This window comes from Rousettus aegyptiacus, unplaced genomic scaffold, assembly GCF_014176215.1.
Source record: "Rousettus aegyptiacus isolate mRouAeg1 unplaced genomic scaffold, mRouAeg1.p scaffold_m13_p_3, whole genome shotgun sequence".
Classification (NCBI taxonomy): Eukaryota; Metazoa; Chordata; class Mammalia; order Chiroptera; family Pteropodidae; genus Rousettus; species Rousettus aegyptiacus.
This window is the reverse complement of record NW_023416306.1, coordinates 101997148-102008897: the sequence shown is the minus strand read 5'-3', so window position 1 is coordinate 102008897 and position 11750 is coordinate 101997148. Positions and strand designations below refer to the sequence as shown.

General features: G+C 32.2%; 1 pseudogene; it reads left to right on the top strand.

Annotated features, from left to right (window-relative positions):
* The first annotated feature begins 1668 nt into the window (after positions 1 to 1668).
* Positions 1669 to 1785, top strand: LOC118601389 (annotated as a pseudogene).
* Positions 1786 to 11750: the final 9965 nt, after the last annotated feature.

The following is an 11750-nucleotide window of genomic DNA, read 5'->3' as shown; positions in this document are numbered from 1 at the left end:
TACATGGGGCTAGAGAAAGCACATAACTACTAACTAGTCTCGAGTTAAGTTCATGAACACAAGCCTCAAATGAGCCTCTTGCGGGACCTGGCAATCATAGTATACATTCCTAACGTGCTGATGTACTAATGCTCTAATATATTTCCCACAGAGATGACTATTTCACACCTTTCCCTTTGTTCTCAATTTTCTGACACCTCATTCTCCACCTTTACTGATGATTTCGTTTCCTACTTCATGCAAGAGGGTTAAGAAATTAATCAAAGAACTTTTACATACTCTCCCACCTTATCTCCTAGCTACAAGCATCGACACCCATAAATGTCTGTTTTCCATAGATGAAGTATTCATTTTATCTAAAATGAAACTCTCTTTTGCATTATCCTCTTGCCTACTCAAGGACAATGCTCCAGTAGTTTTTCCCCTTTTTTATCCTTATTAAATTTTCCTTGTCTACTGGATCATCCCATTATTATATAGATATGCAATATTTATCCTCTCTGAAATACATTAAAGAACAAGGACAGCAACAACAACAACAAAAACAAACTTCTCTTGGCCTAACTTCTACCCATTTTTCCATTTGCCTTAAAGTGTTTTTTGTTTATTTCTGGGACTATTATGCAAATACCTTCTCTCCTATTTTCACTTAAACTCAACTGCAGTCAGGACTCTGCTATTTCTTTGAAACTTGTCTTCAAAAGATCATCTATGGCCTTCATTTTGCTCTCATGACAAATGTTCTGTCTTCATCTTATTTTACCAACAAAAACATTAGGCATAGTTGATCATTTTCGAATCCTCAGTAATCTTTCTTCAGACAACTTGGAGGACACCATATTTCTCGGTTAGTTTTTTTTTCCCCCTTCTCTATTTTCTCTAATCATTTCTTCTAAATTTTGTATACTGGATTTTCTTCTTCTTCTTAACCTGTTAATGGTGAAATTCCCAAGATTTCAATCTTCTCTTTTAAACTACAGTCTCGTATATCTGATCTATTTAACATCTCCAATTAGCTAGAAAATAAAAACCTCAAGCCTAACATGCTGAAAAGGAACAGCCATTTTTTTTTCTAAAATCTACTCAATCCTTTTCTTAGTCTCAGTTGTCAATAACATCAGCCTTCCAATTGTTCTGTTTCAACAACTTTATTGTCATCATCTTTGATTACTTTCCCCTCATATTCTATACTATATCTGGTAGAACTCTTATTGAATCTAACTTCAAAATATATCTAAAATTCAACCACTTGTCAGATGGACCAACTGCAAGTTCTACGACGGGCTAGGAAGTATTTTTTGAGCACATTGTCAGTTGTGCAAAAATCATATGTCATTTGGCACAACTAACAAATGTAGTCATTAGTATTTACCCACCCCTGTTTGCAAGAGGAGTTGATAAAGAAGAAAAGTTGACACTTGATCAATTGTAAACTCAAGTTGCCAGGTCTTGTCTTGTTCTCCCTAATGCATGGCAAAGGAAGCTTGAACTATAAGTGAAGTCACATAATAAAGGACCTTTTAAAATCTGTCACCCAATTCGCTAGTGAAATACGGCTCATTGAATATCTTGAAATCTGATCAATCAAATTGATAACCTCTTTTCTCCTAGGGAGTAGCTCGGAAGGAAATTAAAATGTATGAGAATTCTTGATATAGAAAAGTGTACATCTACGGCCATGCTACTGAACAAGCCTGATCTCATCTGATCTCAGAAGTTAAGCAGGGTCGGGCCTGGTTAGTACTTGAATAGGAGACCACTTAAGAAGACCAGGTGCCGTAGGTATAAAAAAATAAAAAAATAATGGATTGTAAACTGACAAGGTCCTTGCAATCTGTGAGGTCAACCAAGGGTTGCTGCGCCTAAAAAAGAAGAAAAAAAAAGTATACCTCTCCCCAACTGTTACCTGTACAGTTCCCTTAAAATCAGGTTGAACAAAATGAGCACACATATCTTATGTCCTTCTTCTGTCATAGACTGGTTTGCCTAATTTAAAATTTATATAAATTGAATCATACTGTATGTTCTACTTTGTATCTGGATTATTAGAATTTTTTTTTTATTTTGTATTTGGATCATTAAAATTTTTTAGTATATTACAACCTAATATACTATTGTATGTCAACTGGAATTGGGATAGTAATCACATAGTGATTAGACGTTTGTGTAACTTACAAAGTGATCACCCCAATAAGTCTAGTACCCATTTGAAAACATACACAGTTATTACAATATTATTGACTATATATATTCCCTAAACTTTACATCTTTCTGACCGTTTTTATAACTAGTAATTTGTATATCTTAATCCTTTCCTCTTTTTCACCCATCCCCTCAAACCATTTGGCAACCATCAAAATGTTCTCTGTATCTGAGTTTCTTTTTTTTTTTTTTTTCAGAATCCATGTATAAGTGAAATCATATGGTATTTGTCTTTCTCTGACTTATTTCGTTTAGCAGAATACTCTCTACGTCCATCCATGTTGTTGCAAATAGCAAGATTTCATCATTTTTTCATGGCTGAGTAATATTTCATTGTAGCACTTTTTCTTTCTCCACTCAACTATTGATGGACACCTAGGTTGCTTCCATATCTTGGCTATTGTAAATAATGCTGCAGTGAACATAGACGCATATGTCTTTTTGAACTAGTGTCTTGGGTTTCTTTGGATGAATACCCATGTAGTAATTTTATTTTTAATTTTTTGAGAAACCTCCACTTTTTTTTTCCATAGTAGCTGTACCAATTTACAATCCCACCAACAATGCATAAATGTTCCCTTTTCTCCACATTCTTGCCAACACTTGTTCTCTGTTGATTGATTGATAATACCAATCTGACAGGTATGAGATGATATCTCATCGTGGTTTTAATTTGTATTTCCATGATGATTAGTGATGTTGAGCATATTTTCATATGTCTATTGACCATCTGTATGTCCTCTTAGGAGAAATGTCTATTTGGATTGTTTACCATTTCTTTATTGGATTGTTTGTTTGTTTTTTGGTGTAAAGTTGTATGCGTTCCTCATATATTTTGGATATTAACCCCTTATCACATGTATCATTGGTGAATGTCTTCTCCCACTCAGTAGGGTCTTTTCATTTTAATAGTTTACTTTGCTGTGTAAAAACACTTTAGTTTGATGAAGTTCCATTTGTTTATTTTTTTCTTATGTTCTCCTTGCCCAAGGAGACGTATCCAAAAATATTAGTATGAGCAATGTCAAAGGGTTTACTGTTTGTGTTTTGTTCTAGTTTTTATGGTTTGGGGTCTTATATTTAAATCTTTTAATACTTTTTGAGTTTATTCTGGTGTATGGTGTAAGAAAGTGATACAGCTTCATTCAAAAGAATGTGTCTGTCCTATTTTTCCAACGTCATTTATTGAAGAGACTCATTTTCCCGTTATATATTCTTGCCTTCTTTGTCATAGAATAATTGACCTTATAGGCATAAGTTTATTTCTGGGTTCTCTTTTCTGTTCCATTTATCTGTGTTTGTATGCCAGTATCATACTGTTTTGCTTACTGTATCCTTGTAGTATAGTTTGAAATCAAGTAGCATGATACCACCAACTTTATTCTTTCTAAAGTTGTTTTTGGCTATTTGGGGTCCTTTGTGTTTCCATATACATTTTACAGTTATTTGTTCTAAGTCTGTAAAAAATACTATTGCCATTTTGATAGAGATTGCATAACTGTAGATTCCTTTGGGTGGTATGCACATTTTAATGCTATGGTCTTCCAATCCATGAGCATGGTCTATGCTTCCATTTATTTGTATCTTCTTCAGTTTGTTTCTTCAAATCTTATGGTTTTCCAAGTACAGGTCTTTTACATCCTGATTACATTTATTCCTAGGTATTTTATTTAATGAAATTATAATGGGATTGTTTTCTTAATTTCTCTTTCTCATAGTTGGTGTATAAAAATGCAACCAATTTCTGAATATTAATTTTTTATCTTGCTATTTTACTGAATTAATTGATCAGTTCTAATAGCTTTTTGGTGGATTCTTTAGGGTTCTTTCTATAGAGTATCATGTCATCTCCAAATAATGACTGTTTTAATTCTTCCCTTCCAATTTGGATGCCTTTTCTTTCTTTCTTTTTGTCTGATTGCTGTGGCTAGGACTTTCAATACTATGTTGAATAGAACTGGTGAAAGTGGATGGATATCCTGGTCTTATTCTTGCTCTTAAGGAAAATGCTTTTAGCTTTTGACCACCGAATATGATGTTAGCTGTGGGTTTATCATATATGGCCTTTATTATGTTGAGGTATGTTCTTTCTATATCCATTTGCTGAGAGTTTTTTATCATAAGTGGGTGCTACATTTTGTCAAATGCATTTTCTGTACCTATTAATAATGCGATTATGTGATTTTTAACTTTCATTTTATTGATGTGGTTTATCTCATGGATTGATTTGGAGATACTAAATTAACCTTGCATACCAGCAATAAATCCCATTTGATTGATTGTAGCGTATGATCTTGTTAATGTATTGCTAAATTTAATTTGCTAATATTTTATTGAGGATTATTGCATTTATATTCATCAGAGATATTGGCATGTAATTTTCTTTTTTGATAATTTTTCTGGTCAGGGAATCAGAGTAATGTTGGCCTCATAGAATTATCTTGGGAACCTTCTCTCTTCTTAAACTTTTTGGAATAGTTTGAGGATAGGTGTTAATTCTTTGAATGTTTGGTAAAATTCATCTATGAAACCATCCAGTCCAAGACTTTGGTTTGTTGGGAATTTTTTGATGACTGCAATTTCATTAGTGGTTATAGATCTTGAGATTTTTTGTTCCTTCTACATTCAGTCTTGGAAGATTGTGCATTTCTAAGAATTGAACTATTTCTTCCAGATTGTCCAAGTCGTTGGCATGTAATGGTTGCCTGTACCATGTCTCCACCCCTTCTTCTCTTCTTGTCATTGCTGCTGCTTTATATTCTTAGTTATAGGACTTATGTTCATGTAGTCTTCAGGTGGTTCTCAGTGGTCATTGTTCTGTAATTTAGTTGTAATTTTAATGTGGCCATGGGAGGTGTAGGTAAGAATAGCATTTACCATCTTAACTAGAAGTCTTCACGGAAAAGTTTTATGAAATTCGTCTATAGTTTGTGCAGTTGTGGTTTACTGATTCTCCTTGCTTTATATTATTCCATTAAATAAATATACTGTCATGAATTTATTTATGGTACTCTTTGTGGGTATTTGAATTTTTCCCCCAGTTTTGTGAATGTGTTTCTGTTGAGAATATACTTAAGAGTGGGGTTGTTCATGGGACATCTTCATGCTTAGCTTTAGTGCTATTAACAAAGAGTTTTCCAAAGTTGTACTAGTTTATATTTTCATCAGAGAAGTATGATAATTTCAGCTATTTCACATCCTCAAAAATATTTAGCATTGTAAATTATTTTTTAGAATCTTAATTTTGCCATTTTGATAATAATTAGTGATATATGCTTTTAATTTTTATTCTTGTGATGACCAATCAGACTATGTTGTCCTTATGATGAATTTCCTGTTAGAGATTTTGGTTCATTTTTAAACTAAGCATTTGCTTTTAATTTATTGTCTTATTGGATTTCTTTGTACATTTTGGATACAAGCTCTTTGTGAATATATATAATGGAATTCATTTCCATTTCTGGGTCTTGCCTTTTCATACTCTAATAATACATCTTTTGATAACTGAATTTTATAAATTTAATGTTTAAAATTTCTTTTATTGTTGTTTGCTAATTTAAAATACATTTGCATAACTCAAGATTACAGTCTTTTTAAACATTATTGCTTAGATTGGATATTTATCATTTTACTATACCATTGTAGATTTAAATTTTCTCTAGTGTCCATTTGTGCCTTATGTGATTTGAAAGTAAAGATTTAGAAAAGATGATATTCATTTGTCCCAGAAATGTTTGTTAATAAGACCATCCTTTGACCACTGAATTCAGGCACATCTTTTTCATAAGTAAAGTGAATATTTACAAAGAATTATGCTTTTTTTTTAGACTGTACTCTAGTGTTCTATGTGTTTATTGATGAGTTCATATTCATACCACATTAATTAGTGTAGATTTATAAAAAGTCTTGACAATTGATAGTGTAAGTTCGCCAACTCTTTAAGTTTACCTTGGCTCTTAACTGCTTTTTGTTTGTTTTACATATAAATGTGAATCATCTTGTCAATTTCTACAAAAAATTCTGATAGAATATTTTATTTGGATTGCATTGAATATATAGGTCAATTTGGAGAAAACTAATCCTTAAAGTTGTAATCATTACATATCACATCTCTTCATTTTCTAAGTCTTCTTTAATTTTCATTGTAATGTTCAACAGTTTTATTGGTAGAGGGATTACACACCTTACATTAGATTTATTTTGAGGAATTTTGTATGACTTGTTTTATTGAAAATGTTTTAAAATTTTATTTCCAATTCCTTTTACTGGCACATACAAATTATTTTATCTTGTTCAAGAAGCCTTATTATCTTTACTTATTATTACTTATTAATCCTAATAGCATAGGTATGCTTCCTTTGGAATTATCTGCATGTGGGAATCATGTGTGGTTTATTGTTCAAATTTTTTTAAGCCTTTTCATCTCTTTTTTTTAACTCCTTATTTTTGCTGTACATAGATGCTATTTTAAATAAATTTATAGTTATTATTTTCCTATTGAATTAACACGTTTATAATTATAAAGTATACCACTTAACCATTAGTAATTCTTTTTAAAGTGTTTTATCTGAGAAGTGAGACGTTTATACTGAAGTTACTTCATCAGAGTGGGGAGTAGAAATGTGATGTCTACATTCCTATCTCCTACGTGTTTTTTAAACATTTATAAAGTTTTTATTACATTTAGCTTATTGAAATACTTTTAAATTTTCATTTTGCTATCAGTTTAGCCCCCTTACAAAATTCTTCATACAGCTGCACAATATTTCTAAAATAAAAATTATTTTACTTTCTTGTTTAAAACCATCTTTGAAATACATTATCCTTGAAATAAAATCAAAATCTGTAGCAGAACATACAGGACTTTCAGCACCTAGCTACTCTGCTTAGCTTTTTAAAGTCATCTCCTACCACTACCACATTTTAATACTTGACTCCTACCACAAAACGTGAAATACACTGTATTCATCAGTTAAGTACTCTCATATAATGTACAGTGTGACTTATAATATTTTTCCTACACCAGCCACTCTGCTTGGTGAGATACTACTTATCTCTTATAGTGTTTAAATATCAAATTCTTTAAAGAGTTTTTGACTCTTCCCCATAACTAGCACCCACCCATCTCTCAGATAAAGCTGGCAACTTTATCTCTCTTCTCCACTTAGCGCCTTAGCCATACTTATACTATAGTTCATGCCACATACAATAAAATAGAGCAATTGTCTATTTATATGTCTACATTTTTAACTGCACCAAGGGAAAAGATTATATGTATATATTAATTTAATATTTAAATGGCATGCACCTAGAGCAGATTCTGGAACTCTATAAACATTTTTAAGGAATTAAGAGAGAGCTACCATCGTATTTTAACAAGAAGCTCATAAAAAGGTTAGGAAAAACTGTATACTTCTTAAGGTCATAGGCATTCAAGATTAAAAAAAAAAAGTAGTTTTGACTTCTGGCTCTACCATTAGACGATGTAACATTGAGCTAGTAACTTAATTACTTTGTCTTAGTCTCTGTTATGGGTTGAACACACCCACCCCCATTCATATGTTAGTCATAAGCAGCATATTTCAGAATGTGATCACATTTGGAGATACGGTCTTTAAAGAGATAAATAAGGTTAAATGAGGCCATTGAATGGGCCCTACTCTAATGTGACTATTTATAAGAAGAGATTAGGACACAGACATGCACAGAGGGAAGACCATGTGAAGACTAAGCGAGAAGATGGCCATCTTTAAACCAACGAGAAAGGCTTCAAAATGAACCTAATCCTGCTGACACCTAGATCTTGGCTTCTAACCTGCAGAATTGTGAGAAAATAAATTTCTGTCATTTAAGCCACCCAGTTTGATATTTGAGATGGCAGAAGTAGCAAACTAAAACAGTCTCTATGAATTTGATAATAGGTGAATGAGATAAAATGTGGGACACTTTTTTTGCAAAGTTTTAGTGTATAGTATAGTACTCAATGGTTAATAAGAAGTGCTCTAAATTTTAATACTAATCAAAAAAGTTAGCTTCTCTATCATTTTTAAGTAAACATTTCATTTTAGAACTGTTTTTGATTTACAGGATTATTGCAAATAGTACAGATAATTTCAGTATACCTCACACTCAATTTCCCCTATTATCAACATCTTATATGAGTATGATATTTGACACAATTAATGAAACAATATTAATACATTATTAAAGTCCACTTTTTAATATATCTAAAAATTCCAATGTTATAATTTTTACCTGTGCCATTTTACATTTTTAGTGTTAGAGCTTAAAGGCTCTCAGAGGCCATTCGCTTCAACTTCTACCTCAAGCAAAAATAAATGAGTAGTAGGCATAGATAAATTAATTTTTATATATAAAATATATATGTTTGAGCAGGGACAAAACTTAAGTCTCCTGATTCAAAGGTCAAAATTATTTTCTCATGCCTGGCTATACTGGTTAAATGCTTAAACTTCCTGCTCCTTCTTTTGAATAGTTAATTGATGAATTAACTCACTATGAAAATCCCAATGTTATCTTTATATCTCTCTCATATTCATTTGATTGTAAAATCTGACTAGCATCTTTTATTTGTTTCTTTCCCTTGAAAAGCTGAATTATTTTCTACATGCTTATCTATGGAAGCCACTCTTCATCTCCTAACCAAAGCCATTCTTTGCTTTTTGATTAATTTCCACATTAAATGTAGAAAATCAAAACTCCAGTAGTAGACTAAAACTCCGTTTCTTCTTTCTGAGCACTTGAATCCTGTAGCTTTTTCTCAATCTCTATTTACAACTGCCTGTTCTTACCAACCCTCTACCTTCCACCTCATTATCATCATTATTCCTTAGGATCCCCCTTTTTTGCTCCACTATCAAATTTAATGTCATTATTAAGTGACACATTATCATTACCAAAATAAGTATCAGCAATATCCTTTTCTTAGTACATCATAGTCTGACACATACTTCTTTGATGGTTTGGCTTCCATCAGGACTTTTAAGTTTGAATATATTTTAGTGCAACAGCCTTCTGAAATTTTAGAAACAGTTCCTGAACAGGAATAGCTACATAGTGCCATCCTGTTCACCTTCAGTATTACCTGTAGTCAATTTTCTTTTCCTTACAGATGATTTATTTATTTTTGTTGTTCTATAAGTGAGATTATATTAATTTATTTAGGTCAGTGATGCCCAATTCTTCTGAGTCAACTCCTACTTTATTTCGTTTGTGAACTTACAATATTTTCTAAAAATGTGTCCTATAAAATATGTTCCCTTGATTGATATTGTTTCAGATTAAGAGTGGAATATACTAGGCAATCGGTACCGTGTAAGAGATTACTGATTTTGCATGTCAAACTCTTTTGTATACATATTCTTTTATAACCCTCATGAAAACACCATGAGTTTAATGTGCTTTGTCATTGTACAGATGAGGAAATTAAGGTACCAGTAGTTCAAACAACTTGACCTTGAGTCACAAATTTTGTTAAAAAGTGTGAAAGCAGGAAGTTGAACCCAAATACAGCTCCAAAGCCTAGATTAATTTTACTTCTACACTCTACTTCTTTAGTTAGAGACTTATCATGTTTCTGGTGCCGCTTTCTGTCACCAACTGTGTTCCTACCTACTGGGCAGAGGAATGGACAGAGCAGTAAATTTCCCAGAAAACTGTAGCAATCTGGAGTGTGGCAGGACACGCAGATTCACAAAGTTATTGGTGACAGCCAAATAAATATTGGTTGCCATTTTGACACACATAACAGCTATTGGCAGGTGTACCAGCAACTGGTATTAACACCATCCAAACCTGTTTTGGATGGTGGAGCTAGAATTATGAATAAGGCAAAACTTATCTTGTTACAATTGCCTAGACTGCTATTATGTAGTTACTGAATGCCGTCATAAATTAGAATTTTTACTTTTATAAACAACACAGTTTCTCTTTGCAAAAACTAACTCTTAGATTTTGTATGTAACTGATCCAAAGATTTGATTTGTAGTCTGTGATCTTTAATAAAAACCCTAACACCAAAGAATAAGCTTCAGCCTGTCAAGAACTGCACCATTTAAACAAGATCTGGCTAAACTTTTACTTCTTTACATTATTAAGAATTCTGAAGAGAGTTAAGTTTAACTGACTACTTTGTCTTTCATTTAATTTGTCCTATAGCTAGTGAATGTTATTATAATGCAAATCCATGGACAATTAGTTTGCAAACATGTAAGCAAAAAATTAGGTATACTAGGGTGAGTTTCCTTATGTAAATTTTGACTTCAAAATAATTATTTTTAAAAAGAACTTTTCAATTATGAGTATGATAATGAACTGTCTATATGAAGATAGGTTTTCATAACAAAAGGAAACACACTTGTGAAGCATTTTCTTTTTTTTCTTTTGTCTATTCTTATTTTACCTGTATTTTTCATAGCCAGCAATTATTGTTTGTAAGAGAGATCACTGTTTCTCCATGTCATATATGATGATCCCACTAAGTAAGCAATTGATGGAAGGTCACATAGGCTTCAGAATCTCTGCACCAACACAGAGCTATAAAGTGCTTAGTATAATGTCTAACACTCAATAAAACCTGAGTAATTGGTAGCTATTACTGCTCAATATTTGACAATGTATAGCACTTTTCTTTTAATAGAAATTTAAAACTAAGAAAACTACATATCTTTAATGAAGAAATCATAAAACTATGTGTAAAATTCTAGGCTTAGAACTTCAATTTGCTTTTATTCAGATTTTGTTCCTTTACTTAATCTACTGCAGTACCTCTTCAGATAACCAAAACAAAAAAAGGAACATACGATTATACTACATCTGACACTATAAGGATAGGTAACTGTTTGTACTAAACCATTTCCTTCAGAATTGTTTTTTACAGTTTAGTGAATTTTAGGTTAATTTCCCAAATGACACATATTAAAAGGAACAGTGAGGTGTTTTCACATACAGGGATTCAGCATTCATCTCTCAGGTAGTCCTCTTTTCAAATACTAGCCATGGAACACATATTTTCATTATAACACTATAGCCATTTGTTGAATTTCACTTATATTTAACAGGCAGACATAGAATTTTATTTTATGCTTACAAAGCCAGATAGGAAGTAGTCTTTGAAATGCGTGACAGTTGACAGCTTCTACAAACAGGCACAGTGATTCTACAGCTGATGACAATGCTTAATGCTGCAGCTCCATGGACTTGTACTGGCTGGGGGCCAAACTGCCTGTTGGAATTCAAAGAACCCATCTGGATAAAGCTCCCCTGAAACTGACCTGAATGGAGATCACAGACTGGCACAATACTTCAGATTCTAGGTATTGTGCACCTTTTATAAAGAACAGGCCATGACACTGGCAAAAGAAAAAAATATATATATATCTCTATTGACAGATTTTTTTTCCCTATTGCAATCTATGTAAAGGAAAAGATGAGAATCAAAAGGAAAGAGCCAAAAAAACAAAGAACTTTTATGTCTTGAGCAAAGATTATGTTTGCTTTATGCTTATGTTTATGAAAATAATTTTCTC